At 31.9% G+C, this 22358-nt stretch overlaps 1 long non-coding RNA gene across 1 annotated transcript; it reads right to left on the bottom strand.

Annotated features, from left to right (window-relative positions):
- Nucleotides 1–846: 846 nt before the first annotated feature.
- Nucleotides 847–3547, bottom strand: LOC126885125 (uncharacterized). Its single transcript, XR_007698288.1, has 3 exons — nt 3051–3547; nt 2798–2992; nt 847–1028 (listed from the first exon to the last, which is right to left on the bottom strand). It is a non-coding gene; the product is annotated as an uncharacterized LOC126885125 (long non-coding RNA).
- Nucleotides 3548–22358: the final 18811 nt, after the last annotated feature.

The following is a 22358-nucleotide window of genomic DNA, read 5'->3' as shown; positions in this document are numbered from 1 at the left end:
GTCCATAGAAGGTACACAGACATTGAAAAATTCCTGGAATATCCCCGAAAACATGTTCCCTGAACATCCCAGGAAAATCCTGTGTCAGCATTTTAAACATTACCTGAATGTCTTATTGGAACATTCCATGAATGTCCACAAATGTTCTCTGGACATTCAAAATATATTTTGTAGACATTCCCTGGATATACCAGAAATACAGTGATGAGCGCTTTAATAACCGGCAAAATAGCACAAAAGATGTATTAAGTAGTGAGATAAAAAGACATGAAACTAGTCGAGCTGGGAAATTTAGCGATATTAACTTATACATTTAGATTGTATTGATTGTGTACCACCTTCAGATGTATCAGACGAGTTTGGAAACTACCACTGTCACAGTGACAGTTTTAGTTGACATACTCCTCCGATATGTGTAAAGGTGGGATCAATATAACGTAAATTTAAAGGTTAATTTCGCTAAATTTCCCAACTCAACTAGTTTCATTTCTTTTTATCTCACAACTAAATATGTTGCCCATATTTTGCCGGTTATTAGGGCACTCATCACTGTACATCCTTGCTGATGTGACAATACCTCCTATCTGTTTTTTTCATGAGTTTTGTATGAGAGATGGAAAAACATGTTTTAAGGTCACCTCCTGTGTTCATATGTAAGTTTTGACTTGTTTTGTAGTTCATAGATAGTTTAATTTACTACAAAACAAGTCAAAAAATATCATATGAAAACAGGAGGTGACCCTAAGACAAGTTTTTAGTCTCTCTTACAAAACTCATGAAAAAACAGATAGGATGTATTATTACATCACTGACGATATGTGGCCATACCAAATAATACATCCTTGATAAATATAAACATTTTTATTGAACAAAATCTTTTCATACATTTTTTCAATGCAATTTACTGATATTCCTAAATATTTCAAAAAGATGTGTCACATTTGCTTTGTAAACCTTTCTTTTGCCTTTTGTAGCCACATATTCCGTTTCCTTCCTGGTTTTTTGTAGACCACTTCTCTCAGCTGATTCTAAAAAAATAAAATAAATGGTAATTTTTCTATCCTTTACAATTAACAATCAGAAGAAATATTATTTACAGATAATGATATGCATAATAATAATAGGTTTGTTCTAGCATCAGTTTGAAACCATCAGCGAATAGTGGAGCAGCGCGAGTAGAGGGGATCGCACTGGTGACTGTATTATGTTCTTTTACTGACCAACTGTTTGCTGATGGTTTTTGACTAGTTTGACTGTTTGCTAGAACAAACCTAATAATAATGAATATTTTGTATTTTGACAATGACATCTGATGTGGAAGTCAAAACATTAATAAAATTATTTTTTCAAGTTAACTTTCACATGCGCGTCTTAAAATTGTACTTTTAATACTTATATCATAAATAACTATTAAAACTATCTTAAGAGGAAACAGTATCGATCAACAGGTAGCGAAAATGTGTTCCAAGATTTCGGCTGTAATTTTGAATATTTTTTCAAGATATTTGGCACACATATTCGTAATATAATAAAGAATGGCGGTACAGAGCCCAATTTGAAAAATATATTAATATGTGGAAATTACTGTGTAATTAAATACAATATAAAAAAACGAGCTTGTACCGCCATTAAGAAGAACAAAAAAATACACTTTTTTCAAATACAACTTTTTTATCCGATTTTGTGTTATTTTGGAACTACTAAAATTTTTTATTTCATTAGTAGTTCCAAAATTACACAAAATCTAGGCATTGGATAAAAAAGTTTATTTGAAGAAAGTGTATTTTTTTGTTCTTCTTAATGGCGGTACAGGCTCGTTTTTTAAATATTGTATAATTACAGAGTAATTTCCACATATTAATATATTTTTCAAATTGGGCTCTGTACCGCCATTCTTTATTATTTTATGAATACGTGTGCCAAATGCCTCGAAAAATATTCAAAATTACAGTGACAATCTTGGAACACGTTTTGGCTACCTGTTTATCGCTACTGTATTACCTTAAAACATTGTAATTTGCTAAACCAGTATATTTTACTCTACTACTACTCTACTAGCTACCTCATTTTCCACTGTTTCTAAAGACTTGTTTACATGGGTAGAGTTTTGAGGAGAGTAGAGTAGTGGTAGTACTCTACCAAAAATGGCTTGATACCATTCACATGAGGAGAGTACAAGTATAGTACTGATGCTAGTATAGTGAAACCGATTTTTGTATTTTTAAACACTCTTGATTATAAGTGCACCTTAAATTCTTAATTTTTTGCTGAAGCTCGTTTACTCCAAAGCCCCCTTTGCCATTCTTTCGACGATTTCATCCTCCGCAGCTTGCTGCAAACTTTTATTTCTGTAGTATACACTACCTAAATTCCATAAACACTGGTATTCGCCGTATTATAGCTCTACAAGTTTTAAAGTTTCATCTTCGGTGAACTTCATTTTCACTATTTACACAAAACACAATTCCAGCCAGAATGACAGCACCCCCATGTACTCTCCTACCTACTCTATTCTGCCATAATTGAGCGTGTTCCATGGGTAGAGTGTGCAGCCGAGTAGACATTTTGGCAGTAGTGGTGGTCATAGAGTAGTTACTTTGCCATAGGTTGCTAGTCACTCTACTTTAACTCCAACTATACACTCTACCAGCTATTCTACTGTGCTGAGCATTTTTACAGGTAGAGTTACTCTACTCTATCAAGTACTTGCATCATTACTCTACCCGTGTAAACAAGTCTTAAATCTACTTAATCTTAATCTACTCTTAATGAAAAATGTCTAAAATCATTTACCCACCTAGTATTATTGTAGAATTTAAGACAGTCCAGTGCCTTATAAATAATTTCAATATGAATATTTTTCCCTTTAATTCTCCTTTGATACCACTCCATTTTAGAGTTTGGGGAACTTATTTCATTGTGTTTATAGACCATATTTATTGAAGGAACCCAATCTGGAGATTGTTATTATCGATTAAGTCGGCTGGTTTTCCTATAAGATTAAAATGTTAACATCTTCAAAAATCGTTACTGTTGCAATTGTAACTTACCAGATATAAAATGATTACAGCAGACAGGACAGGAAAATTTTCATTTCGCTAGTAAAACCTGTACATTGTATTGCATTTAACCATTGTTGTCTCTCAGATACCTTATTTAGTTCAGTTTAAAAGTGAACTTTATCTTGCATTTAACTATCACAATTACTTTGCATTTCACACTTCAAAACACAACACCAATGAAGCATATTATCTTTCTAAATTAATACTTCCAGAGAAAATGTTAAATTAATCTTTGTACAACACAATATTACAAAGAAATACAACTAAAATTATCTAAAACTCATTAAGAACAGATAGAATAAGATTTATCTTTTACACCCAGTAGCCATATTGATTTAATTTTGAAAACGATTATATTTAAATTTGGTAAATATAACTCCGCACGACCACGCAACTCGAAACACAAGTACGCAAACACGGTTGCGTGAAGCGTGGCTCGCAATCGTGAAATTTACGAGACTTGCTCGACCTGTAGATTCTTGTCACCAAAGTTGCTAGACGTTATTCTAAATTTTGTGGCTATGTAACAATTTTTGTTGGACACCTGACCAGTAGTGGAGGCAGCGATGTCTTTTATTAACTGATCATGAAAAGCACATCTTTCTTTTAATGTTAATATTTAATCTGTGGCCTCCAGAAATTAATCAGAAGAAATAATGTTTCTTTTGCTGTGTTAGCAGCTACTTCCGATAGCTCTTCTTCCAGGGCAGATTTAAATGGCTTTGGATTATGCTCCTCGGCAGATTGAGGTAATGGCCCAATCTTTGGTTTTGGTGGCGCATTCCAAGAACAAGCTTTATCTGTCAGGGATATATTGTATTGTCCAAAAAGTGCCAATGCCACATGGTATTTAATGCCTCTAGGACAAGCACAAGTGGCTGATGAAACGTCACCATTGTCTTCCAACTCTGTAATAAAATTATACCAAAATATAATTCACTATTATGTTAACTAACCTATGTTATCATACCTATATTCACCCTTAATAATTTGGAAATCACAGTTGAAGTCCATTTTCTTCAGGTGGCCAGATTCCAAAGCATGTTCACCTCTTTTTATTATTTAATTGTCATTAATAAAACCACTGATTGTAGAAAGTTTTATAACATGCTTCAAAGCCATGTTTCTTTTCAAAAACAAAAGATCTGAAAATAAACAAAACAAACACAACCTCAAAAATTTTTGCGTTCACCACACTTAAAACATTGCATTAAATTAACTCACCTGGGTACTTAAAAACATTGCGTACTTAAAAACATTGCATTAAATTAACTCACCTGGGCAAAAACGAATAAAAATCTCTTAATTGACACGTTTCTTTAACTAAATACCTCAATGAAAAGTCTTATTTTGTCACACAAACCACGTAAATAAATGAAAAATTCCTTATGTATGACCATTTATGTTACAAAATTTGTATTTGTTTGTATTTGTTATTTAATAACAAATAAAATTGTTTGGAGTCGCCGTCGCCGAGTCGATTAAGCTCCTCCCAATTTTGTGACGTTTGTGACATCAAGAATTACGTCCGTAATCGTACTTCCTGGGGACGTCCGATTAAGATCCCATTACATTCTGACTTAGTGGGACCTGAAACAGACGTCCTGAGGACGTCCCTAATCGTACTTCCTGGGGACGTATGGATTTGTAATGCCTGGGGACGTCCGATTGAGGTCCCCGTACATTCGGACTTAATTGGGACCTGAAACGGACGTCCTCGGGACGCCCTGTGCTATCTGGGATGTTGGTTTGGATCATTCAAATTTTGAAATTTCATCTTAGTACTCCGCAAGATGATATAATAGATGTCTTAAAAAGCAAGGACATAACGTTAAACACCTAATGAATGTAAAAAATCGGGCAACAAATGAACCACGTGACCTCTTCTTCATAGATTTAGAAAAAAAGCAAAATAACAATGATATATATATATATATATATATATATATATATATATATATATATATATATATATATATATATATATATATATATATATACAGGGTGGTTCATCTTATTCGCCTCGGTCTCTGTACGGAAAACCACTTGATATTTTAAAAAAATTTCTTCACAGAAATGTACAGGGCCTTTAATACTACAACCTAAAAATAATATGAATTATACAGGGCGTTCCAAAAAAGAGTGGTATATCAAAGTTATATTTTTTCTTATGGAATGCCCTATATCTGATGACATTATTGAATTGACCTTAAAAAATAAGCTATACTTTCATAAGGGTTCCCTATACCTAAATAAAGAGTGTTTTGATTTATTTCGATTTTTATAAAAATGTAAGGTTTTAGAGAAAAATAAATATCTACGAATCTAAGAAGCAGTAACAAATTCTTTCTTGGATCTTAATAATAGACTATTTAGCATACTTAAACAGATGCTTATTGCAACAAAATTTCTTACAGGGTGGTCAAAATATGAGAGTGTTCTATTAACAAATTCAAGCTGTAATAACTTACTTATTTTAAATGGAACACCCTGTATCTTACTAGTCTATCGCGTAGAAAATTTACTTAGCTTTCAATTTGTATTAGGGTTTCCTATACCTATCTTTTTACAGGGTGGTCAAAATATTAGATTGTTCTATTAACAAATTCAAGCTGTAATAACTTACTTATTTTAAACGGAACACCCTGTATCTTACTAGTCTATCGAGTAGAAACTTTACTTAGCTTTAAATTATTATTAGGGTTTCCTATACCTATCTAGCTTCATTTTTTAAATATTTAAAGATTTCCAATTTGTAAGCTTTAAAAATTAGAATTAAGTACCTATGTCGTGGTCATGTACAACACATCACCAACACCGGCAATATACTTAAATATCTTAGTCAAGATAGTTTCATTAATAAAATTCACATTTTTATCATTTAATCACACAGAGTGTTCTTATTTTAAATGACATACTCGATATTCTATTCTTTATAATGGAAGATATTTAAAATCTCTTCAATTCCATGTTAACATTCTCAATACACATGTTATTCTGTAAATATAAATTCCCATGTTATTCTGTAAATACCCATTTTTACATATTTTTGTACAATAGGCTCGTTTTAGTCAAAGTAGCCATTGCATTTAATTGTTTGTAATTGCGATTTAAAGATTCGAACAAAAAGTGGCGTTCTTAAATTTACTTAATAACCGTTGGGCTAAGATATGGAAAATACTTATACGGAATGAAATATAATTTAAATATCTTCCAGAATACGGCATCTAATATAGGGTATGCAGTTTAAGATAAACATATTATTCAATTTCACATGTAGGCCAAAATCAACTAAAATAATACAACACTCTGTGTGATTACATGATAACAATGAAAATTTTATTATTAATGACAGTATCTTTTCTAAGTATATTGCCGGTGTTGGTGATGTGTTGTACATAACCACGACATAGGTACTTAATTCTAATTTTTAAAGCTTACAAATTAGGAAATCTTTAAATATTTAAAAAATGAAGGGAGATAGGTATAGGAAACCTTAATAAGAATTGAAAGCTAAGTAAATTTTCTACTCGATAGACTAGTAAGCTACAGGGTGTTCCATTTAAAATAAGTAAGTTATTACAGCTTGAATTTGTTAATAGAACAATCTAATATTTTGACCACCCTGTAAAAAGATAGGTATAGAAACCCTAATACAAATTGAAAGCTAAGAAAATTTTCTACGCGATAGACTAGTAAGATACAGGGTGTTCCATTTAAAATAAGTAAGTTATTACAGCTTGAATTTGTTAATAGAACAATCTCATATTTTGACCACCCTGTAAGAAATTTTGTTGCAATAAGCATCTGTTTAAGTATGCCAAATAGTCTATTATTAAGATCCAAGAAAGAATTTGTTACTGCTTCTTAGATTCGTAGATATTTATTTTTTTCTAAAACCTTACATTTTTATAAAAATCGAAATAAATCAAAACACGCTGTATTTAGGTATAGGGAACCCTTATGAAAATATAGCTTATTTTTCAAGGTCAATTCAATAATGTTATCAGATATAGGGCATTCCATAAGAAAAAATATAACTTTGATATACCACTCTTTTTTGGAACACCCTGTATAATTCACATTATTTTTAGGTTGTAGTATTAAAGGCCCTGTATATTTCTCTGAAGAAATTTTTTTAAAATATCAAGTGGTTTTCCGTACAGAGACCGAGGCGAATAAGATGAACCACCCTGTATATATATATATATATATATATATATATATATATATATATATATATATATATATACATATATATATATATATATATATATATATATATATATATATATATATATATATATATATATATATATATTTATGCACAGATATCAAAGTGAGGTCCTGACATTACGCGCACTTAGTGAGGACCGGTAGAAAACGTAGACATAATCGTTTCAACTCTTCATAGTGACCTTGACAAGTAAATAGCAATTAAAAAATGACGAGTATACACAAAAAAAATTACGTATATGTGCCCCGTATTGTTCAAGTATATTGCCACCCAAGTGAGGCCATTATACGCAGCTATTAAAGTGAGACTGTATATACTTTTTCGTTATGCGCACAAAGTGAGGACAACTTTACGTGTATATTTCCTTACAGCTCATCAAGTGAGGACCATACAGTGTTGTCGATAAATATGAGATTAATCGTTTCTACTGCCTTTTTCTGTATAACACAGTAAGAATTATTATTGTTTCGATGTTTCAGTCACTTGTAGTTATAAGAAGGATGTGGACTCTTTGTTCTTGCTCGTACTGTTTGTTAATTTTATAACATTTTAGTACCTCAGCATTAAATCACGGTAGCCTTATCGGAGACTAGCGTTAATAAAGAAATAGTTTTATATTTTTTAATAATTTACGTTAAAGATGGATAGGAAAGCAAGAATTTTGAAAATAGCGTTAGTTGAGAACAATAATAATCAAAATGGAGGATACAGTGATAGTTCAGTTATGTGAAATTTATATTGAACTTAACATATAAATATAAAAGCCCGACTTTTGATCTAAGGGGAACACAGTTTTTACGGTACATACATATCTGTCATTTGTCAACCCCTCCCTTCCATTTCCCCCACCCCTTATTTTTAAATAGGGAAGAGGGGCGTGTGCTAGCTCATTTGAAAGGATATTCAATTCTCTATCCAGTATTATTAACATTGACATAATTATCTATACAGAGTGTATTTTAGTATAGGTACTGTTGCCCCTGTCGATTTTCATTTTGAAACGACAATTTTCCAACCTTAATTTTAGTATACAAGATGATTTACTTAATTTAATTAAACTTAATGTACTTTTTTACTGACTTAATTTTACAGTTATTCCACTAGATGGCAAATACAGTGAATATGTGCATATGTTTTATTTCGAATAATCATTTTAAAATAGTTTTAGTTTTTTATTTTCTCTGAAAATTGTTGCAAGCTTCTTGTTCTTATACCTAAAATCATGTCACTACAAATTTATACGAGACTACATATTAAGAGTATAGAAAGTATTATAATATATGACATACATGCTTTTTTCCATTTATTGAAGATATTTCACCTTATCCTGAAACAATGCAATGTGACCAAGTGTCCTCAACTAAAAAAATATATCCCACTATTTTGATATTAAATGTATTAGTCCAGAAAGCCACTGCGCATCCGCTAGGAAAAATATTCTAATTCGGATTTTTTGCACAATCTTACTCAAAAAGGACCCCTTTTAACAAATTTGCGTGTTGCCAGGACCAAAAGTTGGTCAAAAATTTTTTAAACGTTTTTTTTTGTTTTTTTCCTAAAATAATTTTTTTTGCATGGAACAAAATTTTTTTAGGCTTTTTGGATCATTCCAAACAGAAAAGGTCTTTAGTGACTTTTCTCTAAAGTTGATATTTTTTGACATATAAGCGATTAAAAATTGAAAAATTGCGAAATCGGCCTTTTTTAACCCTCAAAAACTATGTGAAAAACTGAAAATTTGAATGTTGCCAAGGTAAGTAGATATTTTTTAAACATCGATTGATGAAATCCCGAAGAGTTTTTTGCAATACAGTATCAAAAACCCCTTTGTTTCTTAATTGCCAATCAAGCGTGCGCGAGACTATTTTCCACCGTTGCATGTGTATGCAGTATGGTGCAAATGAAAGGATTAAATTCGTTATTTCGTAAACCGGCGACTTTAAGGAAAAATCCCGAAACAGGTCGATTTTTATTTTTAAGTTATGATATTGTGACATATATGGTATACTAGTAACGTCATCCATCTGGGCGGTATGACGTAATCGATGATTTTTTTAAATAAGAATAGGGGTCGTGTGCTAGCTCATTTGAAAGGTTCTTCAATTCTCTATTCAGTAATATAAACATTTACATAATTATTTATACAGGGCGTCTAATAATTTAATTTTTTTGTCAATTTGCCAAATGATTTAATTTAATAAAAAATTTTTGGACACCCTTTATAAAAAATTATGTACATGTTTATATTACTGAATAGAGAATTGAAGAACCTTTCAAATGAGCCAGCACGCGACCCGTATTCTCATTTAAAAAATCATCGATTAAGTCATCACGCTCAGATGGATGACGTCACTAGTATACTATATATGCCACAATATTATAACTTAAAAATAAAAACCGACCTGTTTTGGGATTTTTCCTTAAAGTCACCGGTTTACGAAATAACGAATTTATTCCTTTCATTTGCACCATACTGTATACACATGCAACGGTGGAAAATAGTGTCGCGCACGCTTGATTGGCAATTAAAAACAAAGGGGTTTTTGATATTGTATTGCAAAAAACTCTTCGGGATTTCATCAATCGATGTTTAAAGAATATCTGCCTACCTTGACAACATTTAAATTTTCAATTTTTCACATAGTTTTTGAGGGTTAAAAATGGCCGATTTCGCAATTTTTCAATTTTTAATCGCCTATATGTCAAAAACTATCAACTTTAGAGAAAAGTCACTAAAGACCTTTTCTGTTTGGAATGATCCAAAAAACCTAAAAAAAATTTGTTCCATGCAAAAAAAAATTATTTTAGGAAAAAAGCAAAAAAAACGTTTAAAAAATTTTTGACCAACTTTTGGTCCTGGCAACATGCAAATTTGTTAAAAGGGGTCCTTTTTAAGTAAGATTGTGCAAAAAATCCGAATTAGAATATTTTTCCTAGCGGATGCGCAGTGGCTTTCTGGACTATATAGTTTGTACTATAACCCGTATTGAAATAGATTGCAACATGTGTGTGTGTGGTTGGGATATTGACTGCGAAACCTAAGGCTTCATTCGCCTAATCATATTTACCTTTGATTCTTATAACAATAAATAAAATTGATTAACATTTTATATCAATATTATTAGTGTTTTTAAACAATATCAGTGTGATATATCAGTATGATAAAGTCAAGATAAACAATACTATAACAGAAAGCTTTAAGGTCAAACAAGGACTGCGACAGGGTGATCCATTATCGTCTATAATGTTTAGCATATTACTAGAAAAGGTTATACAGGAAGCAAACATTAATAGAACAGGTCTGATCTACCACAAAAAGCATCAGTGCTTGACATTCGCAGACGATTTGGTAATCTTGGCTAGGAGCAAAATAGAACTTATAGAAACACTCATGAAACTCGAGGAGAGGGCAGCAACCAAAGGATTGTATATAAATGAAGCAAAAACAAAGTATATGGAATGGACAAATAAGCAATTCGTTCGGGGGCAATACATAACAATGACAACAGCGAAGGGAACACAGTATAAATTCGAAGAAGTTGAGAGATTTGAGTACTTAGGAACTGTCTTCACAAGAGATCCTAACTGTGAAGAAAAAATATAAAAGAGAATTATGTCGGGCAACCGCGCTATATTTGCTTTTAATGGGATGTTAAGAAGTAAACATATATCACGAAGAGCAAAACTAAGAACTTACAAAACCGTAATAAGGCCGATAGTAACGTATGCTTCTGAAACATGGGTCACAACAAAAAAAACATCAAGAGTTGTTATTAGTTTGGGAGAGGAAAATACTGCGCAAAATCTTCGGTGGGAAAAACTTGAATGGACAATGGGTAAGAAGAACAAATAAGGAACTAACTGAGCTCTATCAAGATCCTAACATACTAGCAGTAATTAAGGCGCAAAGACTTAGATGGTTGGGCCATGTGCAGAGGATGATTCCATCTAGAATTCCCAGAATGGTACTATCTAGTGCATTGACAGGGAAAAGACGAAGAGGAAGACGGAGGTCACGATGGAGTAATGAAGTTAGAGAAGATATGAGAAGAATTAACTTAAGGAACTGGGAAACAAAAGCGACTGACAAAAGGGAGTGGAAAAAAATAGTACATCAAGCCATGGGCCTACTAGGCTCGTAGTGCTTACATATTATAATATCAGTTTTCTAATATTATCCAGTTCCATATCCAGTTCCGAATCCAGTGGTTATATTTCTTCCGTATTGTTTAGTTTCGCTTCCAGTGATTGTATTTTTTTTTCTTGTTTTTTTTTGAAATATTTATTTATTATTCTATTACTATATTTTTTTATTGTGCTCATAATAGATTGCAACATTGTCTACAGACATGAATGCAGTAACAATAAATAAAAAAATCGGAGATCCACACCCCGGATTTGAAATCGAAACCTCTGCTTTACGAATCCGAGATCCGAGGTCTACCCACTAGGTCACTAGGCTATCGCTCTTAGACAATATTTTTTCCTGAAACGGGGAACTTTTAAAGCCGGGTCTAGACTATGTAACAAAACATGCTAATAACAAAGTTGTACAACTTTGTTATGTAACTTGTTATAATATAGCATGAGTATCCAGACTATATAACAAAAAACAAAACAACAACATGCGCATAAATTTTGCAGCATTTTAGATGGATAGCTGGTAGGTTAGGTAATATATAAAATTGCGTCATATAAGTATGGAGGATCTCTTCATAGCAACAGCAGCTTGTGTAATATTGTGGAGGCGACACCGGCGTGTTAAATTAATATTTTGGATGTGTCCTTCATTAGCAGCTCGAGCAAAATATAGGTAGTGGTACAGCTCTTTTAGCTGATCTGGAAAGAGATAACATAGACCCATCGACAGGAGACATTAAATGTGATGGCAGTTTTAAAAACTTCTTAAGAATAGAAAGTTCTGATTTTGAATTTCTTATAAATGAAATCGGCCATAAAATAGGCAGGAAAGACATTTCGAGATGCAATTCCAGTAAGAGAAAGATTAACAGTTATATTATTAGCAAAGTATATTTTTTAAACTTTTTACTCATTGTTTCAGAGAGGACGTATAACATTTCTGTAAAATTTAATTCCTCAGTATTATCGTCTTCACCTGTTCATGATTGAGTGTCACTGTCTGTTTGAATTGGTGTAGCTGGAGAAGTAGCGGATGTAGGTGTAGTGGACGGAATAGAAAGGCTCAGATATATTGTATGATTGAGTGCCTGTTTGAGTAGCTGATGAAGCAGTCTGCATCTGTGTAGCGAATGAAGTGAATGTTACAGGTTTTATGTCTGAATACTCTGCTCTGTAGAGAATAGTATTTATGTCAAATTTAGAGTTGATTTGCACCGATTTGCTGTTAAGGTTCCGCGTACTGCTTTTCTTTTGTTGGCTTGAGTTATAGGCGTACGTGCATTAGTTTTAACTACAGTTTCTGTATCTATTTTCACTTCTATTTCAGTCTATTCATCGTGTTTTTTATTTGTTTTTTAAATCAATAAATGTAGCTCATCCCATAGCAATCCCATAATACTCGTTACTTACGAAATAGCTCAATTAAATGAGTAGTCAGTTCTTTCCACAATTTCATCGCGTAAATAACCCTACGTGAACAGAGTAAAGAAAAATCTAGCACAATCACTCCAGAATGAACAAGGCGATATGACTCCAACGGTTGCTGCTCGCGTAGGTACTATGCCAGAGAAATGTTTCAATAACATGTTTTTAGGTGTAGATCAGTCGCGGTGCGGTTTTATAACTTTCTTTGATGTTTACCGACATCTGTTGGATAACATAAAACATGCTATATAACCAGAAAAATGTTATACAACACTGTGTTTTAAATCTTGTTTATTTAAAATTTTGTAACAAGTTACAAAACTTTGTTATTTAACATGATTTGTTACATAGTCTGGACCCGGCTTAACGGTAACTTCTTATAGGTAATACACTACAATTTCTGAATATTTTTTCTGAAATCTATCGAATGGTACCAAACACGACCCCCACGGAGGTGGGGGGGTGGGTTACTTTAAAATCTTAAATAGAAACTCCTTTTTTTATTTCAGATTTGGATTCTTTGCGTAAAAATAAGCAACTTTTATTCGAAACGTTTTTTCTAAATACGGATAGGTGGCGCTATAATCGGAGAAAACGGGTGTTGGAAATGGAAAATTAAATTAAAATATGGAAAGTCCCCACTAAAATAGAAAATTTTACTTAACTTTTTTGGTTTTAGAACCTAATAATCACAACCCAATAGGTCCCCAAAGCGCTCGAGTGACTGCACATTTAGCATACTTTGCTCCCCTACTATATGTATTATAAATAATATGCGAAGTACTATATAATTATTAACCCAAACAACCATAATTCAACTTTTATTTACTAATAAAGAACTGGACGAAATTGTCACATCAGCTTTTATGAAACACATGAATATTTACATAAAAAGGTAAGTAATCTGCTTGAAATCGATATTCCCAAAATCATCTAAAAATTGTTTATACTTGAGTACTTTGAGACTCTTGTATGAAATGTGAATACCGAAATACGATTAGGAATCTCCATTATGTAATTTTTAAATAATACATAATTCTTAGGAAATGAAAGGTATTATACAAACGTGTTAAAAAATACTACCTACTGAAATTTTTTGATGGCAATAAATGATGAATTGGTTTATCGAATTTGTAAAATATGTCATTTGGGTATTTTTTTAAACTCGATAGATCCTAGGGACATGTCGGTAGATCGGTAGGATCATCACTTTTGGGAGTTTTGGGAATATCCCAATTGACAACGCAATATACACCGACGCCGTCTACAACGAGCGACGAATCAGAGATGCCAGATTGGGGTACTTTCGAACATTTTTAGGGTAATTTGAAAGCACATGGGAAAATTTTTATAGGTTGAATTGGTTGGGGAATTTTTCGGGAGGAAAATTGAGCAAACTGAATTGCAATATAAATGTAATGTAACATATAACATTATATTAACATTATAACCTATCGAGTATTTGCTTCTGATTAAAAAAACCGAAAAATGGTTTTTGGAACAACCGCTTTTTTTGACCAGTTATAACCGCCAGGTTAAACCGTAAGTAAAAAACCGGTATAACCGAAAACCGGTTTTTTGTTCAACAACCGCCATCCCTACCTTGGTTGTTACAAATACAGTTCGCTGGAATAAGTTTTACCCCCCTTATTAACTTATTTATTTTTAGCACATAAGAAAAACGCTCGGATAGGTCGATTTTTAAAATAATCATAGTATATTATAGCGTCAATGTTTCGAACTTTACGCGATCCCTCTTCTTCAGGTGATAGGCACAACTTTGATTTTTTTAAATAGGAAAGTAAGTACATCATGTGACACCTCATTTAAAGGCTTTTTTCTACAACCGTGTTAAAAATGCAATTTTTAGAACTCCATACGTGCGTTAAAAATGCTACTTTAAGGCAGGGCCGGTTTTAGGGTTCTGAGCGCCCCTGGCAAAATAAAATTTGGCGCCCCTTCATATAAGAATATACAAATTTAATGCAAATATAAAAAAATAGGAAAAATCAAAATTTTACCATAAAGAACTATGTAAAAATATATTTATTTAAAAAATAGTAGGATAGTTATTACTTATAACTTATCCAACATAGGGCATAGCATAGCGAGCACATTCAAGCGACGAAGAAGCGAGGTAAAAGATAAATGCACATTATCAACAACCAGTAAAAAATATGTATAAATAAGTATTTAGATGGAAAATAAGCCACCATTGAATTGAAAAAAATAATTTTATTATCGTTTCGACGCCCAAATCGGGTGTCGTTGTCAAAATACAAAATACTACTAAATTAAACAAAAATGTTGTTGCTTAGTAAAAAATTCGTCTAATAATTTATTTAATCTGACTCATTTATAGCATTTAATGTGTATAAATCTTCTACACGACCAAAAAACATGTTGATTGTGCGCAAGATATAGCTGCATCCCCAATAACTAAATTGAGGGAGTGATCCACTTAGCATAAAATAGCATGCGGATATTCTTTGCAAACGCGAGCTTGTACATCTTTATTTTTTCTCTTCCTTTTAGAGCCGTTGTGATATCCTTGGCCTTACAATCATCTATGCAAATTCAAATAAAATCGAAAGACTAAGTTTTCACTCTAATGGCATATAACATATCCCACCAGAATGAAAACAATGGGAACCTTCTCTGGTTGGACTGGAATATGGTTCGGCTGTATTTTCGTTTTGCAACGAAATTGAAAATGGTTATTCATTTTTCAAATAAAATCATTCATTATTTTTTTTTATTATCTCATGAGCTTTTTATTATCTCTATGACTCGATACCTATAGAACCAAACTATGGTTTTAGGTATCGAGTTACTAGGACAAACAATATGCTGCATACTAAAATTAAACCCGGTACTGTGGGATAAGAACATCAGTATAAAAACAAAAAGAAGAAAATAATATAACACCATGACAAAAAGTATTCTGAATAATGGGTGTGAAAATTGAATAAAAAATACGAAAACCAAATGCAAAATAAGAGCAACAGAGATCGAATACCTAAGTAGAAGCTGTAGAAGGGATAGAATAAATAACATAGAGATTAAGAAAATAATGGTAATGAATTCAAGGGATAATAGACAACATAGAACAAAAGAGATTAACCTGGTACGGGCGTGGCAGAAGAGCAGACCAAAATCGTTGATAAACAGAATAACAGATTGGAGCCCGATAGGAAGAAGGAAGAGAGACAGACCCCGAAAATCTTTTGGAGATAAAATGGACGAAGCAATATTAGAAAAGAAACCTGCAGGACTGGAAAAACAGAAAGAACTGAAAATAACGGTCAAGTGAAATAATACAGGAAAAACTATGGAAATCCAGGGTGGTCAAGAAAAAACAGGATGTTTCTAAATAAATGCGACAAACTTTAAAGGGTAATTCTATATGAAAAAATAATGATAGTTTGCTCTATAAGCGTATGTCAGCAAATACTTCGTTTCCGAGATATGGGGTGTTGACATTTTTCTTACAAACTGACGATTTCTTTATTGTTCTAAAACCGGTTCAGATATGCAAATGAAATTTGATGTGTTTTAAGAGGTAATTATTGCGCATTTTTTGACATAAAATTAATAATTTTATATCTACTGTTGAAATGGTGTGAATTTTTTTAAAGAAAAACATAGTACGCCACTAAGATATTTCAAATAACAAATCATTTTGGAATTACTCGTTCAATTTATGATATATACAAAAATCTATTATTCCTTTTTTTTCATACGTCGTTCGTGCCGTTTTTATGCAAAAAGTGAAACATCTTAACGCGTACAAAGTATTCGAAATAAATTTCTATATATTCATATTATGAAAAAGAACTTGTCAATTCTAATTCATATAGATATACCTGGTTTGTTTTTTTTTATTTCAAATTACACACCCAAGGACACACGACAATGTTGATAAAGCAAAGTTTACAGAACAGGAAGACAAAACTATTTAACCATTGAGGCTATAATGACAAGCAGCAGTATAATAATATCACTGACTATTCATAAATTTGTTGATACTTCGTAAATCTGATCTTCGTGTATTTTAAGTATGTATGTATAACATTGTAATACCATAAAAGTGATAGGTATTACCTGACAAATGACCTTTAAAAGCCATAACAATTTTTAGGTTGCATTATTTTTATTAGAGAATTTTTGTGAGCTAGAAATAGTTTTCTTATTGTTACAATTATTTAATATTAATTGTCTTAGGAGTAATCTTAGCCCAAAGATAATCTATAAAGTCCAAAAAAATAGTGAATGTAAAAAATATTATATTTTTTTTTGTTTAGCTAATGCCTCGACAACTAATGGCCATTGGCATGGTAGGTACGGTAATTTTGAACAGTTAGGTACCTAGTGTCATGTGTAAGTAGTGTGTGTGTTGAGTAAGTGGCTTGTTACTTTGCAATGTCGACGTCATTGTCTTTGCAAAGAGACGCCAATTGTATCCGAACGTCTGCCCCGAACGTCTCTTTACCACCCTCCACGGAGGGGGGTAAATATTATATTTATATATCAGCGTCTCTCAAAATTTGGCGCCCCCAAATTCTAGCGCCCCGGGCGGTCGCCCGGCTCGCCCGCCCCTTTATCCGGCGCTGCTTTAAGGCACTAGTGCTTTAAAATTTTTATGGCACTGCAATTCGTATTGATCGTATAGGCAATTTTGATGTAATGTCAAAAAAATATAAAAATGGAATGTCAGTCAAGTTCAAGTAAAAGTTTTTGTAGATATTGTCCTGTAATTACGTTTGTAGAAAAATTTTTGCATGATATGCGTGTTAAAAAGTGCATTTTTAAGGCACTCATGTGAATTGCAGAACTCGCTGTCGCTCATTCTGCAAACTTTCACATGCGTGCCTTAAACGTGTACTTTTAACACTTATATCATAAATAACTATTGAAATACTGATTACAAAAATTTATAGTATTTTAAGCCTTTCTGAGAGCATATGCGCAAAAATTTCGCTCGAATTATTTTTAAATGCGTTCATTTTTTTCGAATACTGAGAAAACCTTAAGTATTTTTAAAAAATTTAAACGCAGAAAGAAATATTATTGTATTATCCATGGTCGAAAGTCCTTGAGAACTTCTATAATATTTATTTTAATAAGTCACAGGGGTGAAAAAAAATAGTCTGATTTTTAATTTTAAATATATATTACAAAAGAAACTTTTTGTTCATTATAAGGGACTTTCTGCCCTCGGGAATAATGTAGTCTTCTATTTTGCGTTTAAATTTTTTAAAAATACCTATTAGTTATCTCAGGAATCGAAAAAAATAAATGCGTTTAAAAAGAACTCAACCGAAATTTTGCGCCTACGCTCTCAAAAAGGATTAAAGTATTAAACATTTTTGTACTGTTTGAATTTATGCGACGATTGACGATCCACTGTTTTAAAGATTGGTTGAACAGATGTTGCCAGTTGTATGGTCCTCACTATGTGTATCGTAAGTTATTCAACAGGGTATAGAATATACATGGTTAGAAAATATACGCCAAAGTCAGCGCCTCTATGCGGAAAATCTCTGAACTAAAAATTGATGTGGACCATACAAAGTGAGGTCCCACTTTTTTTTGTAAAAAAACAGTGTTTGCTATCAGTACATGTCTACGAAAAAGTCTTACATTGATTGACTAAGTGAGGTCCGTATACTGGACCTCACTTTGTACAGGACCTCACTTCAACCGCAGTTTCTTTTGATATGTGGCTCACTTCATACGCTGGGAGTAAATATATATATATATATATATATATATATATATATATATATATATATATATATATATATATATATATATGGATTCCGACTTTAGGAAGCCAAAAACGCTATATCGCACCGGTCATACGAAGCCCGACACCTCCTTACGAAGCCCGGATTCGGGCTTCGTAATTCTTTAATGTTATTTCCCCAAAAAACGTACTTTACACCATCTCTCGATATTTTAACCAAGCTCAGAACATGTAAATACGCTTGGGCTTCATATATATTCGGACAAATTTTAGAAATGTACCATAGGTAGCTCTGAAATCATGATTAACAATACGAAGCCCGGGCTGCTTATGCCTGGAATTATTATCAAAACATACACTCGTAGTTCATGGTATCTACCACCAGTTTGCGCTGCGAAAAAAAGTATATACTCTGTAGGAGTTCAGCAGCGTTAGGAAGCCCACATTGAGCTACCGATTATAAGAAGCCCTGAAGTTTGGCAACGTTTTTGCATATTCCTCAAAGTACTATTAGATTGTAAACATTTTTATTATTACCTGGCAATGCACATTTTTCGTATTTTTGGGTCGTTCATCGTCATTAATCTTGTGTACTAAGACTCCCGAGAACAGATTATGGCAATTCTTAGCATTACCTGTACACAGTAAGATACCGACAGAAAAAAGATTTAAAAATTGAACCGCAAAAGAATTATTTATTTTAATTGATACAATGAATACAAATTAATACTTTGTATTACTAATTTACTATTTTAGTTTGTAATAAGCCACAAAATTTGCTACCAAATAGGAAATTAATATGACAAATTAAATTATTGTTTTTTTTTATTTAAAAAAGGTTAATGCCTCGACACCTAATGGCCATTGGCATGGTAGGTACGGTAATTTTTAACAGTTAGGTACCTAGTGTAATGTGTAGTGTGTGTGTGTGTGTTGAGTAAGTGTCTTGTTACTTTGCAAAGTTGACGTTATTGTCTTTGCAAAGAGACGCTAACTGTATCCGAACGTCTGCGGTCCCTCCGGTGAGTACCGATCCCACAAGGACAGAAACTATTTTCATTTATTAATTTATAATAAATGAAACATTTCTGACCCTGGTGAGATTCGAACTCACAACCATTCGGATTTTTCGATCCAAAGGTAGGCGCTCTTACCACTCATTCAAGGACGGGGTTAAAGTTATTATTATTAAATATTACTTTATAAAATTAAAAATAGTCATTCTTATGAATTATGCGTATTATTCTGATTCTGATACGATGAACACTTGTTTGATGGGTCTTAGCTACACAATTGAGGGTTGGGGCTATGGGTACATAATTCGCAAATATTTTACGTGTATCCCTACTTTTTCTGTCTTTACACGGCAAATTACGTATAGTAAAATTCACACTGGTGTGGATATGTAAACATTACTAGAATGTCATTCTACTTGAAAATGTCATAATTAATTTAAAGAGATGGCTTTTGAATGTTCTTGGATAACTGTTATTTTTATAATTGCAAATTATTAATTCAGTTAATAAATGTGATAATTTTTTCACTAACTATGTTTTCAGTGATTGTAATAATTTATTTGTACAACAAAAACTAATAATCAATCGAGAAAAGAGGAAAAGTGTTAAAGTGATTTTTTAATAATATGTTGTTATTTTGGAACGCTTACAAATTTGAACATCTCTAACAACAAAATACTTGGATCACAGGATATATCTGATGTATTCTCTGCTTGGATCTTTCACAAATAATACACAATAAATAACTTTTTATTAAGTTAACGTCTTAAATCAATTATTTATCAAATACACTATATATCAATAATATTTAATCAATTTCTCAAAATATTCCCGATGCAATGTCAAATATTTAAAATTGTCACTGATTGTCAGTGTCTGACTGACAATATATGCTGACAATATTATATTCGGTTGAGTGCGTTGTAAGACAAAGACAGATTTGGAAAATATTACCATTGTGTTCATTTTTTTCAAATCCTGAAAAAACCAATAAATATTTTTGAAAAATTTAAACGCAGAATGAAAGACTAAATTATTACCGAGGGCCGAAAGCCCTTAGAATAAATAAAAAGTTTATTTTGAATGAGATATTTGAATTTAAAAATCACACTAAATTTTCTCTTAGTTTTTTCACCCCTGTAACTTATTAAAATAAACATTGTAGAAGTTCTCAGGGACTTTCGGCCCTCGCTAATAACGTAATCTTTCATTCTGCGTTTAAATTTTTCCAAAATACTTATTAGTTTTCTCAGGATTTGAAAAAAATGAATCCCCATTTGAATAGCATTGCAGCCGAAAATACGTTCCGATCCTCTTAGGCCACTGTTTCATTCGTATTTTTAGTATTTGTCAAGGCAACAATACATTATGTAGTGCCATCTTGCCAAATATAGAGCTAGATTGTGTAGACCACTGTTGAACCATATATCCAATTTTTCTGCTTTTATTGATGTATTAATCTAAAAATGCTCAATTTGTGGACTGTGCCACTGTTGCTCTGAGCGCCTCATTTAATACAAATACAAAATATTTAATACAAATGCATATAGATTTTCCCTTCGGAAAAAATCAAACAATATAGATGTTTTTTAATTTCATTAAGGAGATAGTAGTACGATAGTAGGACGTAGTTTCTGCTGAAATGCTACTCAAATGGAATTCATTTTTTTTTTCGAATTCTGAGAAAACTAATAAGTATTTTTGAAAATTTTAAATTCAGAATAAGAGATTACGTTATTAGCGAGGGCCGAAAGTCCCTGGGAACTTCTATAATGTTTATTTTAATAAGTTACAGGGCTAAAAAACTAAAAGAAAATTTAGTGTGACTTTTAATTTCAAAATATCTCATTCAAAATAAACTTTTTATTTATTGTAAGAGACTTTCGGCACTCGGTAATAATTTAGTCTTTCATTTTGCGTTTAAATTTTTCAAAAATATTTATTGTTTTTTTTTTCAGGATTTGAAAAAAAAAAAGAACACAATGTCCGTGGTAATATTTTCCAAATCTTTGTCAGTAGTAAATAGAATATTGCCAGCATATTGTCAGTCAGACAGTGACAATTTTAAAAATTTGACCTGGCATTGGGAATATTTTCAGTTGTTGATTAAATAATATTGATAATATGTTTGATAAATAATTGATTTAAGACGTGAACTTAATAAAAAGTTATTTATTGTTTATTATTTATGGAAGATCCAAAGCAGAGAATACACCAGGATATATTCAGTGATCCAAGTATTGTGTTGTTACAGATGTTCAAAATTGTAAGCGTTTCATAGTAACAATATATTATTAAAAAATCACTTTATCACTTTTCCTCTTTTCTCGATTGATTATTAGCTTTTGTTGTACAGTAGATAAATTATTACTGAGTACATAAGTAGTGAAAAAATGATCAGTAGTAATTGCACAAGAGCTCTGAAATTATCGAATTTTTCCCGAGTGACACTTTGACAGTATTAATTTCACGACCCGAAGGGGAGTGAAATTACGTCAAGTGGCATGAGGGAAACAATTCGATAATAATTTCAGAGATCGAGCTGCAATTTGCTGCGATTATTTCATGAATAAAACTGTTTAAAACCAAAATTTTATTGTAATTTATTTATGTAAGTACAAATTAGTACAATTAAACACACAGTTGTTATAAATATTTGACGATTGAAAGTCATCACTTTTATAAGTTTTAAAACAGTAATTGTCATTAATGTCACTGAATGTATTTTT

The sequence above is a fragment of the Diabrotica virgifera genome, chromosome 5 (genome assembly GCF_917563875.1).
Source record: "Diabrotica virgifera virgifera chromosome 5, PGI_DIABVI_V3a".
In the NCBI taxonomy this organism is placed as follows: Eukaryota; Metazoa; Arthropoda; class Insecta; order Coleoptera; family Chrysomelidae; genus Diabrotica; species Diabrotica virgifera.
This window is presented reverse-complemented; position numbering and strand designations above follow the sequence as displayed.